We start from the raw sequence: 12,083 nt of genomic DNA, 5'->3' as shown, positions 1-12,083 counted from the left end.
TTGTGGTGCCTTTGGTCATCTAAGACCCCATTGCTCTAAGTTTCAAGCTCTTAAGAGAATTAAAAGAAAAGAGAAACTTGAGCTTTTTGGAAGTTGTGCTTTGAAAGCTAAACCGGATTGGATGGAAAATGGTAAGTTGTTGAAGAAAGTGGTTAATGCTCTTACCTCTTTGTCTATGTGCATCTCCGGTTCTCATTCTTCCAACCCTCGTCTCACTTCTCTTGAGACACTCATTCCAAACAATCGTTCCGTTTGGATGAGGAAGGGTTCCTATGGTTGAGCCTTTGCTCTTTTGGTCCTTGATCTAATTCTTTCGATTTTTGTAGGACCCTTCATGCATTAAATGTCATAACTTCATGCATTTTGTGCATCTTGCATCTATTTATATGCATTGTTTTGTTTTTGATCTTACTTTTATATTTCAGTTTTGTGTGAGTAAAAAATCCAAAACCACATAAAAAGTGAAAAATTCAAAAAGTTTGATCGTATATGTTTGAGCACATATCACATGTGAGTTTGGCCTTGTACCTTTGTACAAATGGCTTTGTGCATTTACGAGCTTAGCTTGTTATTTTTGCACCTATATCTTTGTGGGAAAAATCTTGACATCTTTGTGTGATTGTTGTAAATCGATCTTCAAGCTTGTCATGAATGATTAGTCAATAGTCATGCTGGTTTTGATACATGCGTAGACTTGTGCTTATATCTCTTCCCACTCTTTTATTTTTATTACTTAAAGAGCTCAATAAATGTTTATCTCAAAATGAAAAGAGATAATGAGTTGCAAAAGCCGTCGCACATACTAGTATTCGACTAGGAAAAAGGGAAAGCGACTTATATGAAAATGTATGATGCCCAAAAAGCCAAAGGCTTGTTCATCAAATTGAAATATAAAAAATTTCAGGCATCAATTTCAAAAATGAGATGTAGTGCTCAAAATGAGTTGTATTGATTCAAAATGATCAAATGATATGAATTGTAAGAAGCCAAATGAAAAGCTTCAATCTTATGTAATCATTTTTTTTGTGTGGGAGGTCATATATGTTCATTTCTATAATTGAGATAGACCCCTTGACTTAGTACTAGTTGTGTATGACTTGATTGAATTGATCATTGAAGCTTCACTCTAGACTAAGGACTATTCCACATTTGATACACACACATAACACACTTGCCTAATGTTCAATGAATGTCTTATTCATTTGTTAGATTGTACTTGTCTAAATGTGATGTGTGTGTGCTCAATCTTATATGGATTAATCCAAAAAGATTTTTGATCATTTTATATATTTTTGGAAGTGATTTTTATCATTTTTTGTGTTTATGTTTAGTGCTTACTTTGTTTTTCAATGTTTAAACATGTTCTGTTTTGAAAAACAAGTATCAGAATTTTTGGCCACTCATTTTGGCTACTTGCGCGAGCTGCCAGCAAGCTGCCAGTTTTGGCTACTCGGTTTGGCGGCTTGCAAGCCGTGAGTCTAAGCCGCGAGTTCAGACAGAGAGGTTTCGCGGCTCACTCGCGACTTGTCTCGCGACTCGCCAGTCGCGAGTCGCCCAGAATCAGCTTTTTAAAGAGTTTTTTCGTGGGAAACTTGTTTTAAACCTCTCCCATCCTCTCTAAAACCCCTCTTTCAATATTTTTACATCAAAACCCAACCAATTTGAATGGTTTTTCAATCCATTAACATCTCTAAGGTAATTATAAACTCTTTTCATTGATTTTGATCTTTAGATTATGTTTTGGAGAGTTTTGTGCTATTGGTTGGGATTTTCATCATAGGGGTTGGGAAAACTTATTTTTTTGTCAATTTTCTTCATGGGATTGGTTTCTTTTGTTGATATGCATTGGATGTTGGCCCCTTGTGGCAGAAAGAACATGTATTAAGGGTGGATTTCATGATGTTCATGCATTGTTTCACATTATTGTTCATAGTGTGCATGCTAGGTGTTTGATAAAATGCCTCTTAGACATTTTCTCGTTTGTTTGGACTCCGATGAGTACCAAACTTTGGGGTTTCTCATGTTTCCTCATTAGGAACATGTTTGGTTCATTAGTTGTGTATTTTACACACTTTGCCCCACATGTGCATTTTTCATGCATTGGACATGCATTGCACTTAGCCACCTCTTGCACACACTTTTGTTACCCTTGTCATGCATTGGTCTTTACCTTATTTCTTCATCCTAACATGTCATGCTTACCTTATGCTTTGTAGCATGTTACTTTATCTTAGGTTTGAGCTTCATTTTCTCATTCATCTTGCACCCCTCATGCATCATTAGCATTGTTCATACCTTCATCTCTTGCCCTCGTTTCTTCTTGACCCTTTGTCTATTCCTGACAAAAAGGGGGAGAGTATACTGTAGAGAATGTTTCGGAGTATTTTGTCATTTCTATATGACTCTTGTGCACATCCTTAGGGGGAGAAATTTTATTTCTCATGCACATTTGTAAGGGGAGAGATATTCCATAGGGGAGATGCATATACCAAGGGGGAGAAGACTTTGTGTTAACTAGAAAACTTTGTTCTGTTTGTTTTCTTGTTGGCTTTATGGTGCCTTGAGTTATGCTTTGTTGTTCTCATTGCATCATGTTTGTGCTTTGGACATGCATATATCCCTATGCTATTAGTGTTCATTGTATGCATGTTCAGATGATCATTTGCTTTGCTATGTGATCATTGTAGTCATTTCTATATGACTGTTTTGGTGTTTGATCAAGTTTCTCATATGTTTCACAACATGTTTACTTGATCGCTTTTTACTTGTTACATTATATTTGTCCTTGTATTACTTGCTTTACCTTGAGGGTCTAATGTGTTTTGTGCAAGTGTTTCAGGTTACAAGTATATATGTTCCAAGTGCATCACAGCTTCTCATCATTTTGAAGGGGAGAAATTTTAAGCACTTTTAGTTTATATTGTTTAAGTTTTTATTCAATATAATGTGATTTGTACCCATGTGCCTGTGTAAGCTTTTAGGGTTTATGTTTTATGCATAGTTTGTAGGCTTTATGGTATGTACCTTGCTTAATGCAGCCTTTATGTTATGTTGAAATCAGTACTTTAATCTAAATGGTATGCATTTTGGTTTATGTACTGTCACTCTTGTGCCCTTGTAGGATTGTTCCTAGATGCATATACCTTGTGAGTTATGCATTGGTTGAGTGTTGAACATACAAGTGTCTTGCCTTGTGCTTGTTAACTTGTATGTCCTTGTGTTCATTCCAAGTGTGAATGAGCACTGTGATCACTACCTTGTGGTGTTCACTTGGTTGATCAAGCCATGGTTTGTTTCATAACTCCATCTTTGCTTGATCACATATTGCCTGTTTCATATGCATTTTATAATTTTCTGCTTACAATGATCATGGTGTATTGTTGTGTTTCAGGAGTATTATGTTCATATGATTCAAGTGCTTCACAGCTTCTAGAGTTAGGTGTGAGTGAGTTTTGTTCAACTGTTCCAACTCACATGTTAAGTCTAGAGTCTGTTTTAGGGTTTTGTCACGGAATAGCCAAAGGGGGAGATTGTAAGGTTGAATTTATTCAACCATCTTATTGGCTTTATTCCGTGCCAAATTTGCTTGTAATTCAGCATTTAGTAACCCTGTATTTAGGTGGGTTTGATGTAAGGGTAGTGAGTGAGATAGAGTGAAGTTTGCTCAAGAGTGTGCAAGAAAACAGAGTGTCGCGGCTGGGACTCGCGGGTGACTCGCGGCTGCAAGCCGCCAGAAGCTGCACACGTGCCAAGCATGCTGGAAGATGAACAGTCATGCTAGCTGGAGCACTACAGGACAAAACAGGACAACTGGTCATACGGTTATCTCGCGACTAGATCTCGCGACTTAGTCAAGCCGCGAGGTCAAGCCGCGAGCCACCCCTGTTTTGTAAAAACCTGACGTTTCACATTCCTCTCCACTCCAGTATAAATACCCCTATTACCCACGATTGAAAGAGAGCTTCTAGAGAGAATTTTGAGAGAGAAACTCTAAAGAAAAACCAGATTGTTTCACCCACAATCTCTACCTTAGAATCTCTTCAAATTCCTCAACTCTCTTCCTCTCCATTGTTAAATCCTTGAGAGGCTTTATACCAAACCAGGTTCTCACCATCATCATCATTGTGAGATTGCTGTTTGGATTTCTGGGAAGCAGTTAGGAAGGAACCAATCTTCATTGGTTGATGCTACGGTCTAGTAGCGGAATCCGGAAAGCTAGAAAAGAAAAAGGTTCGGCGCAACCTCGTTGGAGCAAGAAGCTTGGAGGGCTTAGGTGCACTGGGTAGATTAGGCTTGGAGGGTCTATTGCTGTCCTTGTATCCCAACTGAATTTTCTAGTGGATTGCTTACCGCTTGGAGGGCGGCGGAGAGGTTTTACGCCGAGGGCTTCGGTTTCCTCTTCGATAACACATCGCGTGTTGTCTTTGTGTTTGCATCTTCTTTCCTCTCTATCTTTGCCTTTTCATTTATCTGCTGTGGATATTAATCTGTTATGGCTTAGATAGTATTTAATCAATTTCGTATTATAGCATATGTTAAGTTTCCGCACACTAGTTGTTTGACATATTGCTTGAATTGATTAAGTTGTAATTTGGGGGTCTAAACGTTCAAAGGTGTTTTTACACGTTTTTGAACTTTCACTTTTGATGAATTCTATGCCAAACTCAAGGACATAGTGAATTCAACATTTAACTTAGGTGAAAGAATTCCTAAACCTTAGATTTTCAGGAAGATACTTAGATCTCTTCTTGAGCGGTTTCATACTAAAATTACTGCCATTGAATAAGCAAAGGACATCAATAGAATTCCTTTGACAGAGATTGGAAATCTGTAGACCTATGAATTAAGTCTAGTGAGAATTGGCAAAGGGAGTAAGAGCAAGAATATGGCTCTAAAGGCTAAGAATGATGAAGAGGAAGGGTCATCTGAAGATGAAAATTAGAAATTCAAAGCTTACATCACCAGACAGTTTAAGAAATTCATCAAGAATGCAAATGTCAAGGTGAGTGACTAGGATCGCAAGAAGTCTGGATTCCCTCATCCAAATTTTCAAAATACCTCTCTTGGGATTCAAATTTGGCAACAACCGTTTAATCCTATCACTTTTGTTTCAAAAGTATCCAAATTTTCAAAATACCTTTCTTTAGATTCAGATTCAGCAACAACTGTTTAATCCTATCACTTTTGCTTCAAAAGTATCCAAAATTTCAAAATACCTCTCTTGGGACTCAGATTCAGCAACAACCGTTTAATCCAATCACTTTTGCTTCAAAAGTATCCAAATTTTCAAAATACCTCTCTTGTGCTTTGAGTCGCTCTAAGGAGCCATCGAGTTTAAGTTTAGCTTTATAAACCCATTTACATCCCACCACATTCATCTCAGGTTTGTATGGAACAAGGGTCCATGTTTTGTTTACAGCAAGGGCATCCATCTCCTTATCCATGGCAGCTACCCAACCTGGGTGACATTTAGCATTTTGAATGGATCGTGATTCAGTTGGGATATCATGCTTTATGCGGGCAACATGGAGATTAGCATACTTGGGGTTGGGCTAATGTACGCCAACCTTGGAACGGGTGAGCATGGGGCGCAGAGTTGGGTTTGTTTCGGGAAGAATAAGAGTGGTCTCTACTGGTGGATCTGAGGAAGATGCTTGACCTGGCTTAGACAAAGAAGAGCTTGATATGGTCACTGTAGGAGGCTCAACTGAGGAGGAATTGTGATGCATTTGATGGTGTAGTTGGCTAGTGATATCTTGAGATTCAGGCGGTGCAAAGGTTGAAAGTGGTGTAGAGTAAGGTGGAGGAGAATCATTTGGTGGATCAATCTCCCATTCTGAGAAGATGCAAAGCTCCCCCTCAAGAGGATCACTCTTGTACAAGCTTGTAGGCGTGGAATAATGAAAGATAGATTCATCAAAGACCACATGGCGTGAGATATAAACTTGCCCAGTCAGTGGATACAAACATTTGTACCCTTTATGCTTCATGCTATAGCCAATAAAAACACAAGGAAGAGACTTTGGATCAAGCTTATGTGATCTACCCACCAAGGTAAGGAAAGCACTTTGAGCCCAATACTTGTAATGAAGAATAGTCCAGATTTCCATAGATTTTGAAAAAAGGAGATTCCATGTTGAGGTGTGGGGATGGTAGACGGTTTATTAGTAACACTACTGTGGAAAAGCAATCTGTCCAAAATCGTGGTGGTAGATGTGCATGGAACATCATGGTGAGTCCCAATTCAGTGATATTTCGATGTTTTCTCTCAGTCTTGCCATTTTGCTTAAGTGTTTTTGGACAAGCAGATTGATTGTGAATACCTTTTGTGGCTAAAAACTACAAGAAATCACAATCTGCAAATTCTCCACCTTCATCACTTTAAAAGACACAAGTTTTTGCATTAAATTGACATTCCACATATTTATAGAATAGATCAAAGCAGTTAAAAAATTCCGACTTCTTTTTCATAGGAAAAAACCAAGTAAAATAGGTAAACTCATCAACAAATATTGTGTAGTAGCAAAACTTTTCTCTAGAAGAAATAGGGGCTAGCCCCCATAGATCACAATGAATATTGTAAAATGGGATTTTTATTTCATTTTCTCTAGGAAAGAATGGAAGCCTACATGATTTCCCCATTTGAAAACTAGTACAAATTGAAGAAGACTTAGATTTTGAATCAGACGAAATGAAATTTCTTGAGTGCAAGTGATCAATGATCCTTTGGTGTGCATGATCGAGGCGATAGTGCCAACAATCTCTAGCAACCCGCTTTAATCGATGGGAGAATAAGGTTGTTGGACCTCTCTCAAAGGCATAAAGACCACCTCATTTACTCCCTTTCGCTATTGTTTTGTTGATTGTCCTATCCTTTATCACAAAACCATGTCCATCAAACTCAAAGATGAGTGGATAATCAGTAGTAAGTTTACTAACAGAGAGCAGATCTTTCTTAATATCAGGAACTAATAGCACATCTTTTAAGTGAATAGAAGAAGAACCAGCACCAAGAGTAGTTTAACCAATGTGTGTGATAGGTAAAGTATGACCATTGCCAACCATAACACCATCGGATCCATGATAAGGAGTTAAGGAATGAAGATTTCCTGGGTTACCAGTAATATGGTCAGTAGCTCCTGTGTTTGGGAACCACTCAAAATCTTGACTGTAAGCAATGGTTATAGCTGCTATTGCTTGTGGAATATTGTCTGCTGTGAATGAGTGATTGAATCGGTTAAAGCATTTGAGGGCAGGGTGGTTCCTTTTGTTGCAAATCTAACAAATAATTGCTTCATCTTTTGTGTTTTTGGCTGCGATGATTGGTGAATTTGCTGGCTGATTTCATGTAGGAGGCTGGAATTATTTAGTGCAAATTGGGCACCTTAAACAAACCCACGTCCCTTAGAATTAAAGGACCCTTGACCACCATTGTTTCTTTTATTTTATTGTTGCGTTGGCCATAGAAAGCCATATAAGGAGTGGGTTGAGCATCAAGCTTATGCCTTTCAGCATAACTCTCCAATAAATTGACAATTTAAGAATATGGAAGGACCGGTGGTCTCAACATGGTAGTAGTGAACACCTTATATTCTTTGCCAAGCCCACTGAGTAGCCACCATGATTTCTTGTGATCTGGAATTGGCTTCCCAATGGCTGCAAGATCATCACACACTGCTTTGAACCGACGGAGATAAACAGCTAAGGTATCAGTACCTCGAGTTATAGAGGTAAGCCGCTGCTTAAGTGCAAGGCTTTGGTTTGATGAGACACGAGCAAATGCATGAACCAATGCATTCCAGACCTCAAAGGCAATATTGAGGCCTACAGCAATTCCTAGAACTTCCTCGGAGAGAGTGGCTGTCAACCAACCTTTGACAAGGCGATCAGTTTTGCGCCACTTCACAAATGCAGGATTAGTTTGTGTGCTAGAGTCAACATTATTGATGAATTGGGGTGGTGGTTGAACTTCACCATTCATAAAGCCTTGGAGGTCATAGCTCTCAAGGATATTGAGCATTTGTGTTTTCTAGAGAAGGAAGTTGGTAAAGGTGAGACGAATTGACACAAAATTTGCAATATTTTGTGTCACAGGATATGGGTAGTCATCAGATTGAGTGAGGGCAGAGGAAGAGCTTGATGTGGTTGACATGGTGGGTTTAAGAAGAAAAAAAATACAGAATTTTGTCTCTCTCTATCTCAGGGTTGGCTCTGATACCGTAAAGAATTCTTGAGAAATTCTATCTCACCTTGAGATAGAGAGAGCTGGTATGTCATTTATATAGAATCTATTACATTTTGTATATTGTCCATTTAGATGGATATGTACAGAGGAGAAAAAATAGGGAGCAAATCATGTGTAATAGTCGTTAGACTTTCCATAAGAAATAAGGACAGCTAGCTGTGGTATTTTGAATTTGCTAGTTGTCTACCTTCTATAATTTAGGTGGTTTTGGTATAGAAATACTTTCCTCCCTATTTTGAGCCTCCTGATTTTTAGCTGCACTTTTAAACTTGCAGGTTAATATTAAACTTGATATCCTTTTTTAGGCTAAAATTCTCTAATGAAAATAATTTTGTAATTTAAATATGCAACAATAAAAATTCGAGAAGTACAATCCGTAATATAATATGACAACACAACTCAAAACAACAATCTTTTTTATTAAAAAAGAAAAGAAAAATAAAAGGTAACAATTGAAAATTCCCACAGGGCAAGTCTTCTTATTGCATCGATGCAAACATTACTCCAATTAGTTCTGTTAAAAAAGTCAGACATAGCTTTGTAAATAACGCAAATAAAAACTATTGTTGAATAACATGTTTTCCAATAATATAAGTAGGTGATATAAAATTCTTGTTCATCAAAAAAAAAAAAAAAAAAAAAAAAGTAGGTGATATAATGTGTAAGAAATAATAATTAATCCACAAAAGGAATGGAAAAAAAGAGAAAATTTAACTTTTATTTCATAAATTTTGCACAGTTTTAAAATGTGCAACTGTGAGTGGTAGAGAAAATATGGTGGATTAATGTGAAAATGATGATTAATATTCATGTAAAAGTGGTGGATTCCAAACCCTTAGTTCTTTTCTTTTGATTGTTTGCCACTCTTCATTGCTTTTTATTATCTTCTTCTTCTTCTTCTTATTTATTTCTAGATTAATTGCTTGTTCAGTTTTATTTAATTTTAAAATAACCAATTCTAATTGAACTAGATTAGGATTTATTTAGTTGAGTTTTGGGTAATTTTCCTACATTCACATAAGTTCTTGTGGTTTTGACCTCGCACGTGTCAAACTATAATTTGGTACAATTCGTGCACTGGTGAGTATTTTAAAGTTTTAAGACAATTGTTCACAAATAAAAGTCCCATTTTGTGGCAAATGGTATGATCCTTGAATATTTGAGTAAAAAAAAACCTTGTTAAGTTTGTAGTACAACTAAGAATGCCTATCGATAGGCCATAATCACATATTAATCATATGTATCAGGAAGTTTTTGTTGTATCTTATAACTAATATAGTCTTTATATGCTAAATCAAGAAATAGATCAAAGACATCATACGCTTGTGCTTTCAATATGGGTGGATCAACTTACCCACTGTAGACATCTCATTTTATACCCGTTAATAAATTTTGATCTTCGGACCCAATGATGAGCTTGACATATGCCAACCAAGGGTAATTAAAGAGTTCACAATAATTTGGAAGTAATCACAACTCAAAAGTGCTTAAATCACTTTAAAATCGATACTGAAAAATGACATTTCCTCACTGTTTTGACCATAACTTTTGATTCGCAAAGAATATTTGAGTGAAGTTTGTCTCATTGGAAATTCGACATCCTGGGCTTCAATTTGAACACAAATATTTCCTAATTTGGACTTATATTGAGTAAGTTATGACCATTTGAATTTGGGCCAACTGAGTAGTCCGAATTTTTTGGGTTTTAAAATTTCATTTTAAAGGCCCGAAACATCATGCTTTGATGTAGGCCGGCCCATAGACCCTTGAGAATGTCCAAATATCAAGAAAAAGCCCCAAAAATCCTAATTTTAACTTATAAATACTCATTTTATGTCTCCAATCAAAACTCTAACTAGAGAGAGTTATTTTTTGGCCCCCATCTTCTTAAAACCCTAATTCTTTTTTCCAAAACTCACTCATAGCCCCTTAGCACGTTTTTGACAAATTAAAAATCTCTATTTAGTTAGTTCTAAGGCATAAACTATTTTCCAAAATTGATTTCTCAAAACCTTTTTCAAATTTTTTTGTTCTTAAGTTGTGATTACTAACAATTGTGGTGTTCTTTGATTATCTTTGTCTTCTCCATCTAATCTTTGTGTTGTAGGCACTAAGGGGTCGGTTAAACAATCTCAAATTTCTGATTCTAAAGCAAGGTGAGCCGCTTTTCCATGATCTCCTCCATTGCTTAATATGATTCACATGATTTTCTTGATATAGTTTCTCCATTTGTTATATTTGTTTGTTTGATGTTCATGATTATGTTTGATATGTATTAATTTGATTTTAGGGTATATAATCTGTTCTTTTTGTTCTTTTTTTGTTATTTCAATTCCTAGGTTAGTTTGACATGATTTTAAGTAGATTACTTTAATTGTTTGGTTTTGTTTCTTGATTATTTATTTATGTTGATGTTTGTTTTATTTGCTTCATGTTAGTTTAGTGTTTAGGGTTCTAACATGCTTGTTTAATCTCACATGTTTATATCTTTGAATGATTAAATCTGTAAAATTATAATTTTTCAAATCTATGCTAAATGATGCGTACACATTTTTAAGTATGCGTGCGCATGGTTTAACCATGCGTACGCATAGTTGAGTATGTGTACATAGCCCGAACCCAAATTAGGGCAAAATATTATTTTTATTATTTTAATCACATTTAACGTGTTATTTGATTCTGTTTGACTCTATTTTAGGTTAATTATTTATGTTTAATTATTTACCATGTTTATTTGAATCTTTTTGCTATATTTAGTTTATTTAATATCTTTTCTTTGTGTGTTTATATTTAATTGTCAACTTGCCATGTTTAATATATTTTGTTTGATTATGTTTTATTTGTTTCCTTTTATATTGTGATCTTTAATAGGTTGTATGTGTTATTTTCCTTAAGTACATGATGTATGTTTAGGTTAAGGACTAGAGCTCTCTTAATAAACTCTTTAATTAAATATGCATGGCCTAACAACACATAATGGAAGCCGGCCCACAAGCCGGGTGGTCTTGGGTGCCTAATACCTTCCCAAGCCGTACCCAAACTCTGGACCCATAATTTGGTATGTGGACCCATGTATGTAAGTGATTGGCCCAAAAGGCTCAATATGGTTCCTAGACCTAATCTAGGTGGCGACTCCACTTTTCTCCGCCACAGTCTGCTTGGCCGGGGCCTACTCTCCTTTGCGCCAACACCCACCATTATGAAAATTTAGGGCTCTAAATTTTTTTTATATTTTTTTATTTTTTTATAGTAAATTCACAATTCATGGTACGAGAATATATAATAATCCATGTCCACTATAATAAAAAATAAGAGATGTTTTTTTTTCTAAGGTACAATATTCAAGAACATAAGTGAAATCATTTATAACCTAATTTTTCATACATAAGTGACTTCATGGAGAGAGAGAGAGAGAGAGAGAGAGAGAGAGAGAGAGAGAGAGAGAGAGAGAGAGAGAGAGAGAGAGAGAGAGAGAGAGAGAGAGAGAGAGAGAGAGAGAGAGAGAGAGAGAGAGAGAGAGAGAGGGTTTAGGACCACTTACCAAATCTTCCTTCCAGTACTCCGCATGTAACATTTTCTTACAAAAACTGCTTGAAGGTAGGGATTTTTTCTGCACGAGCTTATATTTAGACATGCTTTAACAATATGATATCTTGGCTCATTTAGGTACAGAGATTTCTTCATGCACTTTTCAAAGGATTTTACAATGCATTGTGAATTGTAAAGTTGTAATTTCCAACTATCTTGTGTTGATTTTAATTCCATTCCAAATTTGATTGTAATTTTCTTCCATCATTTTCCCTATATGTATATGGGTTTATTTGTAAGGGATGAGTGT

Source organism: Quercus lobata, chromosome 3 (assembly GCF_001633185.2).
Source record: "Quercus lobata isolate SW786 chromosome 3, ValleyOak3.0 Primary Assembly, whole genome shotgun sequence".
NCBI lineage: Eukaryota > Viridiplantae > Streptophyta > Magnoliopsida > Fagales > Fagaceae > Quercus > Quercus lobata.
This window is presented reverse-complemented; position numbering follows the sequence as displayed.